The sequence below is a fragment of the Ovis canadensis genome, chromosome 19, assembly GCF_042477335.2.
Source record: "Ovis canadensis isolate MfBH-ARS-UI-01 breed Bighorn chromosome 19, ARS-UI_OviCan_v2, whole genome shotgun sequence".
Lineage (NCBI taxonomy): Eukaryota > Metazoa > Chordata > Mammalia > Artiodactyla > Bovidae > Ovis > Ovis canadensis.
Window position 1 is genome coordinate 51,485,233 of NC_091263.1, and position 24,747 is coordinate 51,509,979.

Consider the following 24,747-nt stretch of genomic DNA (forward strand, 5'->3'; position numbering starts at 1 on the left):
ATAAAGAACTATAAATTCTTCAGGAAAAGAACAATGAGAAAACATGGGCTTTACTGTTTTAAATCAGATACTCAGGCTTTAATCAGATACTCACATTTGATCTGGACTTCACTGCTATATGACTCAGGGGTGAATTCCTTATTATTTGTGATCTCTTCTTTCTTAATATCTAAAATGACACAAATAGCTATTGCCAAAGAAAAGCTATGCAGATGAAGTGAGAAGAAAGAGTGTGTAGTTGGCATACATATCCAGCTGCTGTCCAGAGATCTATAAAAGCACTGGCTTAAACAGAAAGATTATTATTTCTCTCCCATATGAAAAGAAACCAAGGCTTAGGTATTCTGGCCTGGTATGGTGGCTCCATAACATCTCTGATTCAGGTTCCTTCTTTCTTGTGGCTCTACCATTCCCACTGTTTTTTTCACATCTTTAATTGTCCAAGATGGCTTAACATTATGATTTCACCCTAGCCAACAGAAAGAGGAAAGGGGAAGTGAAATGTATGCCCCTTTCTTTTCAAGGCAAGTTTTCCACATTGACTATTCACATTCCAGTGGACAGAACTTGGTCACATGTCTGTTAGGGGACAAGTTAGGAAATGCAGTGTTCATTCTCAACTTCCATGTCTCAAATAAAGTTATGGGTTTTTAAAAAAATTATTACTAGAGATAAAGGGGACAATAGTGGATTTATTTAAATCACCTAGCTGGTTTCCTGATATACCTGATATTACCTCTTTCCATCCCCTGTCTGGTTATTGGTGTATTAAGAATTCTGAGTAGTATCTTCTCCCATTTTGGTGGCTTTGTTAATTGGCGGAATCCTTCCGGAAAGCAGCATAAAAATGCATAAGAGTCATGATAATATAACTCTTAGGAATTTGTTCAAATGAGATAATAAATGACAGAAGATGTGCATCCCAGTGTTCCTGGAAGAACACAATTCTGTAGCATTTTGATGTTCCACAATAGCAGACCATAAGTTAACCCTTCCATTTCTCAGACCAGCTTTGAAATCCTCAGGTACTGGTCTTAGATACCATGATGTTACCTCAGTTGGTTGGACCAGTGCTGACTGGAGTAAAGACTTTAACATGTGGGGTTCCTGAGAAATGGGTCTTATTCAGATACTAGTGTGCAGAATATACTTTAGGGATCAGTACCCGTGGGGAATTGAGGTTAGCAGGACTGATAAGAGAGAAAAGTGAACTGTGGTACAGTCATGCAAAGGCTTTAGCCAATCTCACAAGCAGCTCTAGAGCTGGAAGGATCCCTCAGAGTTGTCCTGCATCACCCATCACTGGATGTAGGCTGCCTCATGGAAGGTGACATGAATGGGTGAATAAAGTATCTTTAGTCAAGGACAGGTCCTGGGGAAGAAGTCAATCGAGAGCTGATAACACTGCTGGCATCTGGAGAGAGAATACCTGAGTCCAGAAGAGGAAGACCTGGGTTGAGCAGCTATGCATCCCCTGCAGGGATCAATCCTGATCCATGCTGAGCTAGTAGAATACTATGGTCCAAGAGTTTGAAATGTGAGGTGAGACAAAGAAACTGCAATTGAAGTGGCAAGTTTCCTGAAGTATTCAGGCAGAGTTCATGGACTCATGTGATTCCCAGAACACCTGGTTCCTGCTTTTTCTTTAATGCTTGGCTGTTGAATGGTTTATTGGACTTAATTTGTTTTGGTCACCAACAAAACCTTCAATATTTTGCCAATGATTCATGAATTATTATGAATGCGACAGAATATTATGCATCCCTAAGAATGATAGACTTCCCTGGTGGCTCAGACGGCAAAGCGTCTGCCTACAGTGCGGGAGACCTGCGTTCAATCCCTGGGTCGGGAAGATCCTCTGGAGAAGGAAATGGCAACCCGCTCCAGTACTTTTGCCTGGAAAATCCAATGGATGGAAGAGCCTGGTAGGCTATAGTCCGTGGGGTCACAAAGAATCGGACACGACTGAGCGACTTACCTTACCTTACCTAAGAATGATAAGAATGCTATTTTGATAATAATGTCAAACACAAATATACCCAAGCATTTAAATACACCCAAGTTATCATCTGACTGTGAACTGACAGAACAGAAAATAATATTTCTCTAGGTTCAGGTCAGTTCAGGTCAGTTGCCCAGTCATGTCCAACTCATTGCAACCCATGAACTGCAGGACGCCAGGCCTCCCTGTCCCATCACCAACTCCCCGGAGTTTACCCACACTCATGTCCATTGAGTCAGTGATGCCATCCAACCATCTTATCCTCTGTCATCCCCTTCTCCTCCTGCTCTCAGTCTTTCCCAGCATCAGGGTCTTTTCAAACGAGTCAGCTCTTTGCATCAGGTGGCCAAAGTATTGGAGTTTCAGCTTCAACATCAGTCCTTCCAATGAATACCCAGGACTGATCTCCTTTAGGATGGACTGGTTGGATCTCCTTGCAGGCAAAGGGACTGTCAAGAGTCTTCTCCAACACCACAGTTCAAAAGCAACAATTCTTCAGCATTCAGCTTTCTTTATAGTCCAGCTCTCACATCCATACATGACTACTGGAAAAACCATAGCCTTGACTAGATGGACTTTTGTTGACAAAGGAATGTCTTTGCTTTTTAATATGCTGTCTAGGTTGGTCATAACTTTCCTTGCAAGGAGTAAGCGTCTTTTAATTTCATGACTGTAGTCACAATCTGCAGTGATTTTGGACCCCAACAAAATAAAGTCTGACACTGTTTCCCCATCTATTTCCCATGAAATGATGGGACCAGATGCCATGATCTTAGTTTTCTGAATGTTGAGCTTTAAGCCAACCTTTTCACTCTCCTCTTTCACTTTCATCAAGAGGCTCTTTAGTTCTTCTTCACTTTCTGCCATAAGGGTGGTGTCATCTGCGTATCTGAGGTTATTGATATTTCTTCTGGCAATCTTGATTCTGGCTTGTGTTCCCTCCAGCCCAGCGTTTCTCATGATGTACTCTGCATATAAGTTAAATAAGCAGGGTGACCATATACAGCCTTGACGTACTCCTTTTCCTATTTGGAACCAGTCTGTTGTTCCAAATCCAGTTCTAACTGTTGCTTCCTGACCTGCATATAGATTTCTCAAGAGGCAGGTCAGGTGGTCTGGTATTCCCGTCTCTTTCAGAGGTTTGAAGACCTGCAACACCTTTTAGAACTAACACCCCCCCAAAGATGTCCTTTTCATTATAGGGAACTTGAATGCAAAAGTAGGAAATCAAGAAACACATGGAGTAACAGGCAAATTTGGCCTTGGAGTACAGAATGAAGCAGGGCAAAGGCTAATAGAGTTTTGCCAAGAGAACACACTGGTTATAGCAAACATCCTCTTCCAACAACACAAGAGAAGACTCTACACATGGGCGTCACCAGATGGCCAGCACTGAAATTAGATTGATTATATTCTTTGCAGCCGAAGATGGAGAAGCTCTATATAGTCAGCAAAAAGAAGACTGGGAGCTGACTATGGCTCAGATCATGAACTCCTTATTGCCAAATTCAGACTGAAATTGAAGAAAGTAGGGAAAACCACTAGACCATTCAGTTATTAACTAAATCAAATCCCTTATGATTTATGATACAGTGGAAGTGAGAAATAGATTTAAGGGACTAGATCTGATAGAGTGCCATTTCTCTAGGTAAACATTACTAAATAAAAGTAATACATTGGAGATGCATCACATTATCAAAAAAGTGAAAACACAATCCATAGAATGGGAAAAAATATTTACAAAAAAGCATATACCTGATAAGGGTCTAGTATGTAGGCTATATTAAGAACTTTTAACTCCTATAACTCAACAACCAAAAAAACAACCCAATTAAAAAATGGGAAAAGGACAGACGCTTACTCCTTGGAAGAAAAGTTATGACCAACCTAGAAAGCATATTCAAAAGCAGAGACATTACTTTACTGACTAAGGTCTGTCTGGTCAAGGCTATGATTTTCCCAGTGGTCATGTATGGATGTGAGAGTTGGACTGTGAAGAAGGCTGAGCACCGAAGAATTGATGCTTTTGAACTGTGGTGTTGGAGAAGACTCTTGAGAGTCCCTTGGACTGCAAGGAGAGCCAACCAGTCCATTCTGAAGGAGATCGGCCCTGGGTGTTCATTGGAAGGACTGATGTTGAAGCTGAAACTCCAATACTTTGGCCACCTGATGCAAAGAGCTGACTCACTGGAAAAGACCCTGATGCTGGGAAAGATTGAAGGCAGAAGGAGAAGGGGACGACAGAGGATGAGATAGTTGGATGGCATCACTGACTCAATGGACATGAGTTTGGGTAAACTCCAGGAGTTGGTGATGGACAGGGAGGCCTGGCGTCCTGCAGTTCATGGGGTCACAAAGAGTTGGACACGACTGAGCAAGTGAAGTGAGCTAAATGTTATGAACAAGTTTATATCCTTTTAAAATGGCATTGTTAATATATAGCTATACCATACTTTACGAGACTGATCATCTATTCATATATTTATTTTCCCCAATCCAGTCCTTTACTGTGCTCCATTGTCACCATTACTGCATTCATTCTTCTTTTTGGGGTGGAGGGCAGCTTCCACTTTTCATCAAAATGTTTACAGTTTTACTATAAAAAATAAGGTGAAATTCCTGTGTATAAGTCCTTTTGTGTATCATTGATTATTTTCTTCAAATAACTTCATTTTGAGATATAATTGACTTACAACATTATATTAGTTTCAGATATATACCATGATGATCAGCACTTCCTGTGCTGAAATTTCCTTTAAGATGTACTTTCTTAGCAACTTTCAAATAAACAGTACAGTATTATTAACTATGGGGCTTTCCCACTGACTCAGCAGTGAAGAATATTCCTGCAGTGCAGGAAATGTGGGATCGATCCCTGGGTCAGGAAGATCTCCTAGAGGAGGGCATGGCAATCCACTCCAATATCTTGCCTCTAGAGGAGCCTGGTGAGCTAAAGTCCATAGGGTCTCAAAGTGTCAGACATGACTGAAGCAAGTGAGCATGCATGCACACACTAATTAACTATAGTACCATGCTGTACATAACATCCCTTAGACTTATTTATTTTATAACTGAAAGTTTGTACCTTTGGACTGCATTTACTCATTTACCCAAGTTTGATCCCTGGGTTGGGAAGATCCCCTGGAGAAGGGGAAGGCTACCTACTTCAGTAATCTGGCCTGGAGAATTCCATGGACTGTGTATTTCGTGGGATCACAAAGAGTCGAACGTGACTGAGTGACTGTCACTTCACTCATGTACCCAAGCCCCATCTTCCTCATCTGGCAACCACCAATCTGTTTTCTGCATCTGTGAGTTTCAGTTATTTTGTTGTTGTTTTTAGATTCCACAAAGAAGAGAAATAGTATGGTATTCATTTTTTTCTAGCTAACTTATTCCACTTAGCATAGTATCCTCAAGGTCCATCTATGTCATCATAAATGGCATGATTGTCTTCTTTTCTATGGCTAAATTATATATATATAAATGTACTACATATACATTATATATAACAACTTCTTTGCCCATTCATCCATCTGTGGGCCCCTCTATGTCTTGGTTACTATAAATAATGTTTCTTTGAACATGGAAATTGTATCTTTTTGAGTTAGTGTTTTCACTTACTTTGAAAGTGGAATTGCTACATTGAGTGCTCATTTTACTTTTAATTTTTTGAGGGTCTCCATCCTATTTTCTATAGTGGCTGAACCAACTTATGTTGTCACCAATAGTGTTATGCAACATTTCCCTTTTCTCCATATCCTTCCTGATACCTATTATTTCTTACTATTTTAATAATAAGCACCATAATGTATTATAATACATTATTATAATAATATAATGTATATAATAATTATTATATAATGAATATAATAATCATTATAACAGGTGTGTGGTGGTACCTCAGTGTTTTTTTGATTTGCATTTCCACGTTATTTGCATTTATTATATGCAAATGTTATTTGCATTTCCTTGTTACTGACATCAAGCACCTTTTCATGTAACTGTTGGCCATCTGTATGTCTTCTTTGGAAAAATACCTATTCAGATATAAAGATATAAAAATACCTTCTCTGCCCATTTTTTAGTTGGATTGTGTTTCTTTCTTTGCTCCCTTTGCTATTGAGTTCTATGAGTTCTTTATGTATTCTGGCTATTAACCCCTTATCAGATACATTATTTGTAAATATTTGCTTCCATTCTGTAGGTTGCCTTTCATTTTGTTAAAAGTTTTTTTTTCTGTTGTGGAGAAAATTTTCAATTTGATGCAGTTGCACTTGTTTATTTCTGTTTTTGTTGCCTTTGCTTTTGATTTCAGGTCTAAAAAATCATTGGCAAGACCAATGTCAAGGAGCTTACTGCCTCTGTTTTCTTCTAGGAGTTTTATGGAATCAGGTCTTACAGTCAAGTCATACCTACTTGACTATAAACCTAAACCTAAACTAGACCTAAAAGTCTAGTTTTAGGTAGGTATATGTGTGTGTGTGGTATATGATAGGGGTTCCGATTTCATTCTTTTGCACATGCCTTTCTTTTTTTCCTACCACCAATTACTGAGGAGACCATCCTCTCCCCGTTGCATATTCTTTGCTCCTTTTTCATAAACCAATTGATCATCTGTACATGAGTCATTTTCTGAGTCCTCTGTTCCATTCCATTGATCTAAGTGTCTATTTTTATGCCAGTACGCACTGTTTTGATTATTTGTATTATATTCGGTAGTTCAAAATCAGGAAGTGAGATGCCTCCAGCTTTGTCTTTCACTTCTTTCCACTTTTTATTTTCTTTGTCTTTCTTTCATTTCTTTCACCTTTACTGCTTTGGCTATTTGGGCTTTCTTATGGTTTAATACAAATTTTAGGAACATTGGTTCTATTACTTTGAAAAAAATCACTTAGATTTTGATAGAGGTTGCCCTGAATCAGTAGATTGCTTTGGGTAGCATGGTTATTTTAATAATATTAATTCTTTCAATCTATAAACATGGACTGTCTTCCCATTTATTTCTGTCTTCTTCAATATCTTTCACCAGCACCTTAATAGTTATAGTTACTTTCTTTAAAATAAAGTGCTAGGAATAGAAATATGTAATTAAAAGGAAAATTTGAAAGTTTTTAAAATGTCTTTTGGCAAACTGCCTTCCTGTTAGGTTATCCCATTTTCCCCTTCCAGCAGTGCATGAGACTGTGCCTTTGTTCTAAATCCTTTGAAAAATCAGGGCTTTCTTTAAAAACCATTGCCAAAAATATTATTTATTCTTTAAAAATTTATTTTTGTTTTTTTGGGTTTTTTTGCTTTTTGCTTTTTAAAATTTATTTATTTTTTAATTGAAGGATAATTGCTTTACAGAATGTTGTTGTTTTCTGTCGATGAGACAATATATAATATAGTTTAAACGTCACTGGAACCAAAAGATATCTGGGGGAGTCTCTCCCTTGCCCATGTACACCATCCCCCTCTGGGTGCCAGCAGTATTAACAGTTTCTTGTGTATTCTTCAAGAAATCACTTATGTGTTCATACACCGTAGCAGCCTAGACATACTGACTGTACCTTGCACTTGCCTATATATCAGGAATGTAGCCTCTTCATTCTTTTCTAAGGTTGCATACTTTTCTATTGTCAAATGCTATATACTTTAAAGGGCTTCCCAGGTGGCTCAGTGGTAAAGAATCTACCTGCCAATGTAGGAGATGTGGGTTTGATCCCTGGGTCAGGAAGATTCCCCTAGACGAGGAAATGATAACCCACTCTAGTATTCTTGCCTGGAAAGTCCTAGAGAGAGGAACCTGGTGGGCTACAGTCCATGAAGCCTCAAAGAGTCAGGCACAACTGAGCACGCACACATGTATTTTACAAGTTCACTTTTGATGGACAGTTGAGTTGCCTTTAACTTTTTGCTGTAACAGACAATGTATCTGTGAGTTACCTTGTAATTCCTTTACTTTGTACATGTACAAGGGAATAGTTGACAAAAGAGGAGAAGGAAAAGGCAAAGGAGAAAGGCAAATGAATGCAGAGTTTTAGAGAGTAGCAAGGAGAGATAAGAAAGCCTTCTTAAGTGAAAAATGCAGAGAAGTAGAGGAAAACAATAGAATGGGAAAGACTAGAAATCTTTTCCAAAAAATTGGAGACACCTAGGGAACATTTCATCAAACATGGGCACGGTAAAGGACAGAAATAGTAAGGACCTAACCGAAGCCTTGGAGTACAGAATGAAGCAGGGCAAAGGCTAATAGAGTTCTGCCAAGAGAACGCACTGGTCATAGCAAACATCATCTTCCAACAATACAAGAGAAGACTCTACACATGGACATCAATAGATGGTCGACACCGAAATCAGATTGATTATATTCTTTGCAGCCAAAGATGGAGAAGCTCTATACAGTCAGCAAAAACAAGACCAGGAGCTGACTGTGGCTCAGATCATGAACTCCTTATTGCCAAATACAGACTGAAATTGAAGAAAGTGGAGAAAACCACTAGACCATTCAAATATGACCTAAGTCCAATCCCTTATGACTATACAGTGGAAGTGAGAAATAGATTTAAGGGACTAGATCTGATAGAGTGCCTGATGAACTATGGATAGAGAGTCATGACATTGTACAGGAGACAGGAATCAAGACTATCCCCAAGAGAAAGAAATGCAAAAAAGCAAAATGGCTGTCTGAGGAGGCCTTACAGATAGCTGTGAAAAGAAGGGAAGCGGAAAAGCAAAGGAGAAAAGGAAACATATACCCATTTGAATGCAGAGTTCCAAAGAATAGCAAGGAGAGATGAGAAAGCCTTCCTCAGTGATCAGTGCAAAGAAATAGAGGAAAACAACAGAATGGGAAAGACTAGAGATCTCTTCAAGAAAATTAGAGATACCAAGGGAACATTTCATGCAAAGATGGGCTCAATAAAGGATAGAAATGGTATGGACCTAACAGAAGCAGAAGATACTAAGAAGAGGTGGCAAGAATACAGAGAAGAACTGTACAAAAAAGATCTTCACGACCCAGATAATCATGATGGTGTGATCACTCACCTAGAGCCAGATATCCTGGAATGTGAAGTCAAGTGGGCCTTAGGAAGCATCACTACAAACAAAGCTAGTAGAGGTGATAGAATTGCAGTTGAGCTATTTCAGATCCTAAAAGATGATTTTGTTATTTGCCAGGCTATAGTACACTTGCGCTCATTTCACATGCTAGCAGGCAATGCTCAAAATTCTTCGAGAGAGGCTGTTGAACAGTACATGAACCACGAACTTCCAGATGAACAAGCTGGGTTTAGATAAGGCAGAGGAATAAATTTCCAACATCTGTTGGATCATAGAAAAAGCAAGGGAATTCCAAAACAACATCTACTTCTGCTCCATTGACTACAGTAAGTCTTTGACTGTGTAGATTACAACAAACTATGGAAAATTCTTAAAGAGATGGGAATACCAGACCACTTTAACTGCTTCCTGAGAAATCTGTATGCAGGTCAAGAAGCAAGAGTTAGAACCAGACAGGAAACAACAATGAACTGGTTCCAAATTGGGAAAGGAGTATGTCAAGGCTCTATATTGTCACCCTGTCTAATTTATATGCAGAGTACATCATGTGAAATGCCAGGCTGAATGAATCACAAGCTGGAATCAGGATTCCTGGAGAAGTATCAACAACCTCAGATATGCAGATGATACCATTCTAATGGCAGAAAGCAAAGAGGACCTAAAGAGCCTCTTCATTAGGGTGAAAGAGGAGAGCGAAAAAGCTGGCTTAAAATTTAACATTCAAAAATGAAGATTATGGCACCTGATCCCATCACCTTATGGCAGATAGATGAGGAAAAAGTAACAGATCTTATTTTCTTGGGCTCCAAAATCACTGTGGACAGCCACAAAATTAAAAGACGATTGCTCCTTGGAAGAAGAGCTATGATAAATCTAGACAGTGTATTAAAAGACAGAGACATCACTTTGCCAACAAAGATCTGTGTAGTCAAAGCTATGGTTTTTCCAGTAGTTATGTACGGATGTGAGAGTTGGACCACAAAAATGGCTGAGCACCGAAGAATTGATGCTTTCAAACTGTGGAGCTGCAGAATTCTTGAGAGACCTCTGGACAGCAAGGAGATCAAATCAGTCAATCCTAAAGGAAGTCAACTCTGAGTATTCATTGGTACTGAAGCTCCAATACTTTGGCTGCCTGATGTGAAGAGCCGACTCACTGGAAAAGAGCAATCATCTTTTAATTTTGAGGCTGTCCACAGTGATTTTGGAACCCAAGAAAATAAAATCTGATGCTGGGAAAGATTGAGGGCATGAGGAGAAGAGGGTGACAGAGGATGAGATGGTTGGATGCCATCACGGACTCAGTGGTCATGAGTTTGAGTAAACTCCAGGAGATAGTGAAGGGCAGGGAAGTCTGGCATGATGCATTCACTGGGTTGCAGAGAGTTGGACGTGAATTAGCAAATGAACAACAACAAAAAGGAAATGTGTTTAAGTTAAACTTTTGAATTACTAGGTCCAAGGACTTTTTAAATGTCTTTGTTATTATTATCTTTAAAAGAAAAAAGAATAAGGGAGAGAAAGCAAAGAAAAAAATTAGAAAATTTAGTGAGTCTGGTGGTTATTAAATGGTGGAAACTGTCATATATTTACCCCAGTTGCTCATCTCTGAAGTTTCTGGTTTTCTTCCTCGACTGTTCTAGAGGTCAAAAATTTCAAAAGACTAAGGGCAGGAAGAAAAATAGGTGCTAAAAACCTAATAGCAGAACTGCCTGCAGTCCTGCAGCAGCTGTTTTACCATCAGCTGAATTCTGGTAAGGAAAAGCAAATACCTTGGAAAACGGCAAGCTAAGCCTTTAAGCTTTGGAGGTGGTGTTACATATTTCCTCTTCAGAAATACAAAGTGAAAACTGTTTAGGGATAGAAAATAATTTTCCAGGGATGACATGATCTACGACATAAAGGATTAAAACTTCAAAACCCCAGTTAACATACCTTTATTGAATGTTGACTTCTTTGATGGAAAAAGTCACTTTCTTTTAGTTTGCATGCGTGCCAAGTTGCTTCAGTTGTGTAAACTTAAAAAAAATAATAACATGCATACAGCAAAGTGCACAATATTTAGCAAACCATTATATAAGTTTATTTTTACCAAATGAACACATCCCTGTAACCACCACCAAGGTCAAGCAGTAGAACACCACCAGCTTCTTAAAAGCTCCCGCTGTGTGTCCTTCCAATGCACTACCCACCAGCAAAGCAACTGTTTTCTATCACACCAATTAATTGTGTCTGTATTTAACAATGTATACATGGAAAATGTAGGATGTACTTTTCTGTGTCTGATTTCTTTCACTCAAGATTATATATAATTCATCCCTGATTTTGTTTTTATCTTTCTGTTATGTGGCTTCATTCATTCCACAAATATTTACTAAGCATCTACTGTACGCCAAGCACTGTATGCTAGACACTGCAGACACAATGGCAGTGATGCAGATACGGTCCCTGCTTTCTTTGAACGTACAGAAAGAGATTGTCTTCTGACTCTGAAAATGAGTATCCAAGGATTTAAAAGTCATTGCTTCCCAGAGACACAATGACGTTTGTCAACACAGGTAGCTCCAAGGTACCCATTTGTCTAGAAAGTAACAGATATGGTCTGGCTAATGTGTACTTCTGTAGATTTTCAAATCTTTATCTCTAGAATCTCCCAGCATTGTTTACCTGCTATTTAAGAGTCAGAGGCCTGCAAAATAAAAATCTCAGTTGCCTTTTTAGAGTTGCCTTCCAGGACAGCCCCTTGACTGAATAACTAGAATGTCTGCCAGGCAGGGCTCTGGGGAAGGAAGTTGTCTGTATCTTTGAAATGTTATTTCAAACATGCTTCTTTGGCAGAAAAATTCAGAGAAAAGTAACAGGCAGGCAATGGCTTTTTCCCATTGAAGTTATAGTTTCTGCCCTTTTCTCAGTTTAGGAAATAGGTTGGGAGATAATACTTCATGTGGTCAGTGAAGACTTCCAATTAGCCCAAAATCAGGAGAGGGATACCAGGAGTGCTATATCAAGATCCCACATAAAGTAAAATTGTAAACTGCATGCATACATTAACTTTAGATGTGCTACTAATTATCGACTTCTGTAAATGACTTTTAAAAATTTAAATTAGTACAACATTGGGGAAATTAAATATGTGCATTTATCAAAAGTCTTAACAATTTTAAGAGCATGAGGAATCTAAAGTCCCTCTACCCATCACCCTCAAATTTTTCCCCTCTCCCTTTCCCCAGGTATGAATTGAGTGCATGCTTGCAGCCCTCTTTATATATATATTTTTCCAAATACATTTATGCATGTTGTTTTTCGCCTAAATAATACACACATCATGCCTCAGCTTGCTTTCTGCCCTTCAACAGTGTTTTTTGTGATCTTGCCAATTACTGTCTACCTGGTTCGCTCCTTTGAATTGCTGTGCAGGGTTCTGTCATGTAAGTGCACCACTTTCTATAATGTAGCCATCCTTCTACTGAAGACACGCTGTCTCCAGTTTTTCAGTACTACAAACAGAGCTGCCATGAACAGCCTTGACGTGCATTCTTAGACTTGGAAGCAAGTATTTCTCCAAGACACACATCAAGAAATGGATAGATGATGCCACTGCTTCTTTAAAAGAGCCTCTTGGTTCCTCCCTCTGAGGAAGCTCTTTGAAGGCTGCATAGGTCTTATTTGTATCTGTTTTGCCAGAACCCAGCACGGAGGCTGCCAGCTAGTGACTGCTTGCCACGTGTGGGGTCTCCTGTTTCCCTTTCATCTCTTCCCTTCTCGGTCTCTTGGTTGATTCCTCTTTACCTCCAGGTCATTTCAAAGCAAGCAACCTAAGGTCTTCCTTCTTGGCCCTCTCTTGTTTCTCCAGTCTGTCTTTCCCCTTTGTCAGAAGCTCTCTTCCCAGGCTTACATTAGAATCAACTGGGGAGCTTTTTAAATTTACCAGTGCCCAGACCCACTTTCCAGAGGTTCTGACTTGACTGGTCTGCAATGCAGTGGATCCCAGATAATGTTTTATTTTTTCCTTAGTTTTCTGTCTGATACTAATAGGAGGCTACAATGGAGACTCATTGCCTTGGGGCATTGGTTCTCTAAGTGTGGTTCCCAGCCAGCACTCCATGGGATTTATTAGAAGTATGAATTCTTGGGCTTGACCCTTTATAACTACTAAACCAGAAATTGGAGGATGGGATCCTGTAGAATAGTTTTGGTAAACCCTTCAGATGATTGGGAAGCATACTAAAGCAAATTTGAGAACCACTGCCCTCCTGTCTTCCCCTGACTCTGTAATCATGGAGAAGACATCCTTATTCTTACCTCGACTCCTCTCCTGAACGCCAGCTGCCCCACTGACATATCTCTAGGGTGCATCTCTACATCTCCAGTGCTCCCCACGCCACTCCCACCTTGCCAAGTGGTGTTCCATTGCATGTATATGTGTATAAACACACCACATCTTCTTTATCCATTCATCTGCTGATGGACACTTAGCTTGTTCCCGTGTCTTAGTAATTGTAAATAAGGTAGCTATAAATATTGGAGTGCATGTATCTTTTTGAATTAGTGGGAGTTTTTTAGGATATATACCCAGGAGTGGAATTGGTAGGTCATTCTTAATTTTTGAGAAACCTCCAACTGTTTTCCCCAGTGGCTGCATCAGTTTACATTCCTACCAATAGTGTACAAGGATTCCCTTTTCTCTACATCCTCACCACCAACTTTAAAATAGTTTTATTATTTAAAAAAATTTTTAAACTACGTAGCTGCCGATTCATTCTAGCACTGCATAGTGACTAGTCCAAGTTTTCCCAATCAACTTCAGACACTATCAGAAGCTAAATTCTCTCAAATCTGTTTCTGAATTTTCTAGTCTCTTCCATTGGGTTTTCTGTTCATTCATAATCCAGTATCACCGTATTTATTTACTGAGGCATCCCATTATATTTTGATATTTGGTATATTTTTCGGTTAATAATTTTGTGAAGGTTTTATTTGTTTATTTAGGTTCAGAAGCAAAGGAAAGTTTTATTCTTTGATCAGAGAATGGCAATATTTGGTATTACTAGAGTCTACACATAACTCATTTTCAGAATTTTCCAAGCTGTTTTTTATTTATGTTCTCAAGTAAAGGTTGGTTCAATTTTGTCTCAAACAAAAGAAAAATAACAGAAACAAACTGTTGGCATTTATATTGTATTTCCAATAATTTTATAAACTGTCTTAGGGAGAATGGGCACTTTAGTGACACTCAGTGAGCCTAAGAATGTGGTGATTTTCCATCTACTCACATCTCCTCTGAAGTCTTCATTAGTGTTTTAAAGTAGTATTCATATAGGCATTGCATGTTCCTTGTTATTTTTATCTCCAGTCATTTTGTTGCTATTGTATGTGTTTTTATTCTTTTATATATTCTCTCTGGTTGTAATATGTATATATCAAAGGCAGCAATTTCTGCATAATCACTTTGGGACTCATTCTTGACATCCTCCCTTCTCATCCCTGTGATAACATCCTTCACCTCGTCCTGTTTAAAATACATTTTCTCAGTATCTAAATCCTGCCACCTCCACTCCCACACCCTAGTTAAAGCCACCTTCATCCTCATTTGAACAACACAATAGCCTCCTAGATCCCATCGTCCACACAGCAGCCAGAGGGATTTTTTTTTATAATGAAAGGAGTGTCTTGCCATCTCCTTGCCTAACGATTTTCTGTCTTGCCCTTACGTTTAGAGTAAAATACAAACTCCACACCTGAAAGGTCCCATATCATCTGGCTCCTGTCTCACTCGCTCGCAGCCCCACTCTCCATCCCCTCCCTCATTCACAGAACTCCAACCACAAGGGGCTCTTTGGCTTCTGACACCCTTCCACTCCTTTCACTGTCTTAGACATTCTCCTGCTGTTCTCTCTGCCCAGAATATTTTTCTGCTTGTTCTTTAAAGGGCTGGCTCCTTCTTACTATCTATTTATGTTGTTGTTCAGCTGCTAAGTTGTGCCTGACTCTTCGTGACCCCATAGACTGCAGGCTCCCCCGTCCCTGGCATTCTCTAGGCAAGAACACTGGAGTGGGTTGCCATTGCCTTCATAGACTGCAGCAAACCAGGCTTCCCTGTCCTTTGTTTCCCGAAGTTTGCTAAAACTCATGTTCATTGAGCAGGTGATGCCATCGATCCATTTCATCCTCTGTCACCCCCTTCTCCTCCTGCTCTCAATCTTTCCCAGCATCAGGGTCTTTTCCAATGAGTCGGCTTTTCACATCAGGTGGCCAAAGGCTTCCATTTATCTAGCACATCTCAAAGAGCCTTTCTCTGTCCACCTAATCTCAACTATATGCCTTTTAATCTCCTCTACAAAGAACTGTGCGTATTTAATATAGTTGTTCACCTATTTACTTATTTTGTGTTTCTCTTCCCCATTGGACTGTGAGCTCCTCTGCAAACTGCATGATACATAGTAGGTGTTCAATAAATATTTTTTTAATAAATGTCTTCCTTGTTTATATAGTCAGGGGCTGAGTAAGCATCTACTTTTTCCTGAGACTCAATAATTATTCTCCAATCATGTTCTAATTCCACAGTTACTATGTATCAAACACTTCCATTTCTATATAAATCACAAGCTCCTGTCAAATTTCATTCAAAAACCTGATTTAGCTATCAGAAATCTCTTTGTAGTGTTTGATCACATCAGTATATGTGAGGTTCTTTTCAAATAGTGAAATACATATTGAATGTTACAGAAAAAGCTACCATTTGCATAATTTATGAAAAAACTTTTCCCTGGGGGTAGTGATAACACTATATCTTCTTTATATATTGTGTCTTTATTTTTAAAAAATATTGTTCTCATTAAGAAAGTACTATATTCTTATTACTGAAAAAGGCAGATAATACAGGGGTGGGTATCACTGAAATGTAATAAGTATGGAAGATCTCCATAATTCCCAGTTTCAGAGATCACAGTCATATGGTTATAACATGATATAAATCCCTCTTTCTAGATTTTTTTTTCCTATGCAGATCCTTTTCAGGTTGAGATTTTGCTCTTTTATTTTGTTTTTAGGAGCCAATTACACAAACAACACTGTGACTCATTTACTTAATAATACAACTTGGACATGTTTATATGTTAAAACATACTGCTCTTTCTGACTCTGAAATAATTGCCCAATATTTCATTGGATTTACTGTTTCTTGATGGTTCTTTTCCCTTTCCACCTGATCAGTGAAGTGGGGAGGACAGGATCTTGAATTATGTCTATTTTCAATTATTAGGACCTTTATCCTCCTGGACACAAGGACCAAAGTCACCATTCAGGGAGTCATTCTCTACCTCTGCTCTGTCAGAAAAGATGCTTAGAGCAAAAATAAGTTCCATGAGGTCCAGATTTGTAGTCAACATTAATGAACTGAATAATCAGCACAAAATAAGAAGTGCTGATTTTAAAAATGTATGTGAGTGAATTTGTGTTGCTGACTGTAATTAGAATTCAGGCACCACAGCCACTGTGGTAAGTGCCCAGAAAAAAATGATATGTCCAAAGCCTTGCTGTTTGTAACTGCACCTCTAGCACAGAGCCCAACAGTAGCTAAACTTTATTCCAGTTATGCTTGCCATGAATTTCCCTGATATGTACCGTCAGACCTGTTTTTAAGTGGGGGGAAAAAACAAACGTTTTTGCTTGTGCCAGCTTCTGATAGAGACTTGACAAGGTGCTAATTGCCAGGCTTACATTTCAGGAAGCAACCTATTTTCTGTTATTGGTGCCAATTAACACAAAGACAGTGCATGGTGAATATACCATTTCCAACTGGCACTGATTTGATGTCATATAATCTCATTACCATGTCAAGCTGTTGCATGCAGTGCATCTGTGTTTTTCCACATTAAGTAAAAAATGAAATTATTTATCCCTGCTTCTAGCCCCTCTCCATTGTCCTTGGTAGTCACAGTAGCTGAGATATTTTGAAAAGTTCTTTGAAGACCTTCTTTGTAGCAGGCTTCTATATAAGCTCACAGGGAATTCAAATCCTGAACCACTTTATAACTAGAAGGTAGGCCTTCTGGCCATATGCTATTTTAATAGCATAGTACAGCCTGAATAACACAAAGATACTGAGCTGAACTGAGGGCCGTGAGAGTTTATAAGGATGATTGTTGCTATGAGACCACTGAAGAAGAGCAGTGTTCACAAGGCCCAGTCTTACAGGTAGGTCACTGAGTGGTCTGGGTGTTGGAAAAGCATCCTCTTCATCAACCCCAGTTGGACCCATATCCAGAAGCCTCACCATTTGTGACTGACTCCCTAAACCAGACCCTCTATAGGCGTGGCTGGACTGATATCTGAATTTTTTCTAATGTCTAGATTTCTACTCTTTGAGATTGTGTTCTTCACCATCAAAATTTATGCTATTTTAAGCTTTGCTGTTGTTGTTTAGTCACTGAGTTGTGTCTGACTCTTCTGCGACCCCATGGGACTATGGCCCGCCAGGCTCGTCTGTCCATGGAATTTTCCAGGCAAGAATACTAGAGTGGGTTGCCATTGCCTCCTCCAGGGAATCTTCCTGACCCGGTGATCAAACCCCTGACTCCTATATTGGCAGACAGATTCTTTACCACTGAGATACCAGGGAAGACTGTGATTTAAGAATACAGACCTTGAAATCAGAAAGTCTACCTCTGAAGGCCCATTTAGCTACTCATTAGCTGTGTAACCTTGAGCTGGTTACTTATCCTCTCTGTGTGTTTATTTCTTCCTCTCCAAAGTGGAGCTCATGGCATTCCTATTTAATTGGGTTGTCAGAAGAATTGACTACAACCTTATCCATTGTTAGTTGAAGTAGTAAGCCAACACAAAGGTTAACCATTATGATGATTAATACCTGTATAATAGACAGCCTATTAAACATCTTCGGGCAGAGGAAATTACATTTTTGCATATGTAAATATTTCCTACCATATAAAAACATTTTTAAATTATTCATTCAGTGGGGAAATCGGGTTCTGGCTAATGTTTTGGTTATGTAAAATATTCTGCCAGATAAAGAAAATCCAGTGTTTGGAAAAAATGCTAAATTGGACTTATTTAAGCAGGTAAAGGAGAAATGAAAAGATATATACATCCTTCTGAATGCAGAGTTCCAAAGAATAGCAAGGAGAGATAAGAAAGCCTTCCTAAGTGATCAGTGCAAAGAAATAGAAGAAAAACAATAGAATGGAAAAGACTAGAGATCTCTTCAACAAAATTAGAGATACCAAGGGAACATTTCATGCAAAGATGGACACAATTAAAGACAGAAATGGTATGGACCTAACAGAAGCAGAAGATATTAAGAAGAGGTGGCAAGAATATACAGAAGAACTATACAAAAAAGATCTTTATGACTCAGATAACCATGATGGTGTGATCACCCACCTAGAGTCAGACAACCTGGAATTCAAAGTCAAGTGGGTTTTCGGAAACATCACTATGAACAAAGCTAGTGGAGGTGATGGAATTCCAGTGGAGCTCTTTCAAATCCTAAAAGATGATGCTATGAAAGTGCTGTACTCAATATGCCAGCAAATTTGGAAAACTCAGCAGTGGCCACAGGACTGGAAAAGGTCAATTTTCATTCCAATCCCAAAGAAAGGCAATGCCAAAGAATTCTCAAACTACTGCACAATTGCACTCATCTCACACACTAGTAAAGTAATGCTCAAAATTCTCCAAGCCAGGCTTCAACAGTATGTGAACCATGAACTTCCTGATGTTCAAGCTGGTTTTAGAAAAGGCAGAGGAACCAGAGATCAAATTGCCAACATCCACTGGTTCGTCAAAAAAAGCAAGAGAATTCCAGAAAAGCATCTACTTCTGCTTTATTGACTATGCCAAAGCCTTTGACTCTGTGAACGGGAACATTAAAGCCGCTCAGTCACGTCTGACTCTCTGAGACCCCATGGACTATACAATTCATGGGATTCTCCAGGCCAGAACACAGCTGTTCCATTCTCCAGGGGATCTTCCCAACCCAGCGATCGAACCCATGTCTCCCATATTGCAGGCGGATTCTTTACCAGCTGAGCCACCACTGTGTAGATCACAACAAACTGTGGAAAATTCTTCAAGAGACTGGAATACCTGACCACCTTAAACATGTCTCCTGAGGAATCTGTATGCAGGTCAAGAAGCAACAGTTAGAACCGTACATCAAGGCTATATATTGTCATCTTGTTTATTTAACTTATATGCAGAGTACATCATGCAAAATGCTGGGGTAGATGAAGCTCAAGCTGGAATCAAGATTGCTGGGAGAAATATCAATAACCTCAGATACGCAGATACCAACCTTATGGCAGAGAGTGAAGAACTAAAGAGCCTCTTGATGAAAGTGAAAGAGGAGAGTGAAAAAGCTGACTTAAAACTCAACACTCAAAAAATGAAGATCATGGCATCTGGCCCCATCACTTCATGGCAAATAGATGGGGAAAAAGTGGGAAAAGTGACAGACTTTATTTTCTTGGGCTCCAAAATCACCGTGAACAGTGACTGCAACCACAAAAGTAGAAGACGCTTGCTCCTTGAAAGAAAAGCTATGACCAACCTAGACAGCATATTTAAAAGTAGAGATATTACTTTGCCAACAAAGGTCCATATAGTCAAAGCTATGGTTTTCCCAGGAGTCATGTATGTATATGAGAGTTGGACCATAAAGAAAGCTGACCTCCGAAGAATTGATGCTTTTAAACTGTGGAGCTGGAGAAGACTGCTGAGAGTCCCTTCGACAGCAAGGAGATCAAACCAGACAATCCTAAATGAAATCAGTCCTGAATATTCATTGGAAGGAGACTGGTGCTGAAACTGAAGCTCCAATACTTTGGCCACCTGATGTGAAGACCTGACTCATTGGAAAAGACCCTGATGCTGGGCAAGATTGAAGGCAGGAGGGCAAGATTGAAGGCAGGAGGACAAGAAGGGTGACAGAGGATGAGATGGTTGGACAGCATCACTAACTCAATGGACATGAATTTGAGCAAGCTCTGAGATACGGTGAAGGAGGACAGGGAAGCCTGACGTGCTGCAGTCCATGGAGTCGCAAAGAGTTGGACATGACTAAGCAACTGAACCGAACTGAACCAGAATATAAGAAAGAAGGCATAAAGCTGTTTAAAAATGAAAAAAAAAAAAAGTTTTGAAAGGGTAGCTAAAGCAAGGATGAATGTGAAGAAATATACAGTCAGTGAACATAACCATCACATGACATGTTTTCTTTTTCAGTGGAAGTGTAGCATGCATACACGTGTGCTTAGTCACATCCAATTCTGGGTGTCCAGCTCTGAGACCCCATGGACTATAGCCCACCAGGCTCCTCTGTCCATGGGATTTCCCAAGCAAAAATATTGGAGTGAGTTGTCATTTCTTTCTCTAGGGGATAGTCCCAACCCAGGGATCGAACTTACATCTCCTGAGTCTCCTTCTGGCGGATTCTTTACCGCTGAGTTGCTGGTAGCTTTCAGTAAAACGAAAAACCTCCCATAAACTAGTGATGGGAGTAGAAGGAGGGTAACAGGAGGAGGAGTGCTTGGTGGCCAGCGCTGTTCTCTGTCAAACTGAATTGGGAACCACTCTTCCTAACTGCTGCTGCTGCTAAGTCGCTTCAGTCGTGTCCGACTCTGTGCGACCCCATAGATGGCAGCCTACCAGGCTCCCCCGTCCCTGGGATTCTCCAGGCAAGAACACTGGAGTGGGTTGCCATTTCCCTCTCCAATGCATGAAAGTGAAAAGTGAAAGGGAAGTCACTCAGTCGTGTCCAACTCTTAGCTACCCCATGGACTGCAGCCTACCAGGCTCCTCCGTCCACAGGGTTTTCCAGGCAAGAGTACTGGAGTGAGTTGCCATTGCCTTCTCCGACTCTTCCTAACTAGTAGGTGGGTTAGTCAGCAGGTGAGAGGGCAGATTTGGGTGTGCCAGCCACTAAGCCAACATCTCGGTCCACTCATTTTCACAGCACCCCTTTGAAGCAGGCAACTGTGATTGTAACTCTCTTTTCAGGATATGGGAAGGATACAGAAAATGCACTCTTACTTTCTATGCTCATAATCCTAAAGTAGGCATTGGAGAAAACCTAGCTCTGGAAATTTCTACTCTAGAAAGTAATAATCATGATAAGATTATAATTAAAGCAGGATTTTTCTCCTAGGAGTAATGATACCATGAGAAATAGAGATTACCTCCATCATTCCTGGAGTTCTGTATGTGTGTGCGTGTGTGTGTGAGACAGAGAGTAAGAGAAAGAAAATGACTTTTGCAAATTAAAGGAAATACTGGCTCTGAAAACTAGAGACCGCTTTCAGTAATTATAATCTCATTCATTTAAGAAATATGTATTGAGTGCCTATTAGGTAGCACCAAGGGGATACGGTGAGGATGGTGAGCGATTTGCTGTTGCCCTCACGTAGTTTAAAGTCTAACAAATAATACCAAACACCAACAAGACAAAAGGGGTGAAACAAAGTAGGGCAGAAGTTCAGATTTCAGGAGGCATATAGCATCCTGGTACATCTCCCAACAATCCGAGCATTGTCAGATTCCATGCTAGCAAGGGTAGTAGCTGTCTATGTTGAATGTGGACTTCCAGGAAATGGTGAAATTGTATGTGCACAGACTGCAATGCTTTCTATCTTGGCTTCAGTTTAAGAGCGGTTTCTATCTGAGCACTTCTGAATCATTTGTAGTTATGATGTTGAAACCCCTGGTCTGGAGGTCTCATTCTACAGATACTGAAGGAGGCAGAATAAGGATCTGAGGCCCAAAGAGTCTCAAGCAATTGTTAGTGGGATTCACTTGGGGCTCCAAAGCCTGGGTAATAGCTAAAGTATGGTCTTCTGGAACGATAAGGAGGAAAGGAACACCTGGTACATAAATAACTTTGTAAAATTGCCATGAGCTAGTCATGAGCTAACTCAGAACATCATAAAGACCAGGCTGGGACATTCCATGTAGGCTCAAAATGAGTTATTTAGAACTGTAGATTCAGCTTTCAAATGAAAAGAAAGGATGTTCTTACAGATCATACTCATCAGGCCAGGTATAAAGGCCGAATGGTCAGAAACAATTAGATGGCCATCTTTCTGTCACTAAGCTGCTTTTATTTAGGGAGGTAACAAGTTTTGCAGGTAAACTGATTCCTGATTAAATCCCAACTCAGCACATTCTAGCTCTGTAGTGCTGTATTGGGTCATTTAACTTTGCAGAGTCCAATTTTTACCATATGTAAAATAGAGCAGAACCTAGACAGCAGAACTGCTATGGTGATAGTTTAGTTGCTAAGTCATGTCCAACTCTTTCGCGACCCCATAGACTGTAGCCCACCAGGCTCCTCTGTCTTTGGGAATTCCCAGGTAATAATACTGAAGTGGGTTGCCATTTCCTTCTCCAGGGGATCTTCCTGAGCCAGCGATCGAACTTGAGTCTCCTGCTTTGCAGGCAGTCTCCTGCAGTTACGACCTGTGGCTCAGTGGTAAAGAATCTGCCCTCAAGGCGGGAGATGCGGGAGATGCAGGTTCCATCCCTGGGTTAGGAAGATCCCCTGGAGTAGGAAAATGGCAACCCACTCCAGTAAACTTGCCTAGAAAATCCCACAGACAGAGGAGCCTGGCGGGGTCACAATCCATGGGGTCACGAAGAGTTGGATGTGACTGAGCACACAGGCACACATGCTACCCAGTACCGTAGACTTACCTATTCCTGAAGCCACTTACTGCTGACTACTCAGGAAGCAGTTCATTATATTTCTGCCTCCTGGAGTCTGCCTCTCATTTCGGAGTGGGTTTTCCCTTTCTGTGGAAAGAGATGGCCTTGCTTCAGATCTCCTTCCTGCTGTTTTCATTGGTGTTCTGCAAAGTCATATGTGACGTCATCTTTCACATTTCTGTTGACCAGACTCTCTCTCCCTAGTGACTCATCTGCATCATCACTCCTCTGAGATTCAATTTTCATGAAGAAGCATCCACAGAAACCTACCATTTAATCTACAATAACATTCAATTCCAGTAAAGCCTGAGAGAAGAAAATGGGCTAAAATCTGTCCTTCCCTTAACTCCAGGTGACCTCAACAAGATGTTCTTCCTTCAGGGAAGACTTCTGTAGGGGGCCAGTTATTACAGAATCTAGTCTCCCTTCCTGCGTTCAGGTATATTTATATATTCCAATATAGAGAACCAACTTCCAAACTGCATACACATACGTTTTCTTTCATAATTTACATTTTATTGGTTGTTTTGAGGCTCAGTACACATACATTTTAATTTTTAATGGATGTGCCAAAAATCTAAAGCAATTCATGTTAACTGTGATTCTTTTCTAAACAGTTATTCCAGACAGTTTCCAGCCAAAAACTTGGTGACAAAGATTCCTTTAAAGGATACCAAATATAAAATGTTTTATCATTTATTAATTTCTACCATTTATTTATATCACATATTTATGTACATTAATTTGATATTTGTCTTATTTAAATATGATAAAGTCACTTTAGGATTGCTGAAACAAAATAGAGGTTTATATTTATTCATTCATTTAATAAATATTTCTTGAGTTCCTACTATGTGCCAGACCCATACTAGATACTGAGAGAAACATCCTGAAATATCAGTGAGATAATTAAGATTATCATGAAATACTCAGCAATAGAAAATGGAGTAAGAGAGCCAAAGATATGTCATATATAGCAAAGACAGTTAAGACAATTCTCTTGATGATTTTAGCGACCCTCACCCAAGCCAACCCCCAAAACTTGGCAGCATTTCAGATCAATGATTTAAATCATTGATAATTATGATAGTTATCAAAACACTGATAAACATGTATGATAATTATGAACTAAGACTAAAGCACTGAAACTGAATTTGAACCATATCTCTGACTTACTAGTTAGGGAACCCTTGTCAAATTATTTTACCTCTTTCAGCCTCAATATCCTTATCTGTAAAATGGAATTACTATCCTGCCTGCCTCATAGAGCTGCTGTAAAAATTAAATGTTGTATTAAATGCACAAGGGGTAGCACATGGTTCTCAAAGTTGATTATCATCAATATTATTATTCAGACAAAAGATTGTGACTTGAATTGTTTAGCTCGCTCAGTTGTCCTATTCATTTATTATGATTTCAAATATCTACGATTTTTGTTTTTAAGACTTGTTTATAGATGTAAATTCAGAGGTAAGCTAGTAACATAAGAAAGGGTGAATAAAACTCCCTGAGGATGAGAAATTCAGAAAGCCAGACTCCTGATCACTTCAGGAAGTTCCAAGAGAAACTTTGTATTTTTAGTCCCTATCAGCTGTAGAGATGGTTATTTGTATCAGGAGCAATGTTAAAGAACCATAAAAAAAGTTCATCCTTTAATGCCAAGTCCTAGAAAGAAAGCCACTGAGAGAGAGCACACAATGAAACCTCTACCCTTACATATAGTCATTGCTCTACTGTTAAGTTCTTTATGGGAGGGATTCAAATTGAAAAAGAGGGCAATTGTTTAATAGGAGATACTGTGACGTGCCACATTTTTGAGTAATTTTATGGTGGCAGTCCTAGACTATTTTCCATAGGAATCAGCTAAGAGTTTGATTTCTTGATGTTTTTCTGTTTCCTGCTAAACTGTCAGCAAACCTCAGACACTGTGATTGTGAGGAATTTTTACTACATAATGATAAGAAAGATTGTGTATGAGA

The 24,747-nt window shown here is 39.6% G+C and overlaps 1 long non-coding RNA gene across 2 annotated transcripts in view; it reads right to left on the reverse strand.

Annotated features, from left to right (window-relative positions):
- The window catches only part of LOC138424646 (uncharacterized), a 185,992-nt gene that overhangs the window by 156,556 nt on the left and 4,689 nt on the right, over nucleotides 1–24,747 (reverse strand). The gene's annotated exons all lie outside the window — the stretch shown is intronic.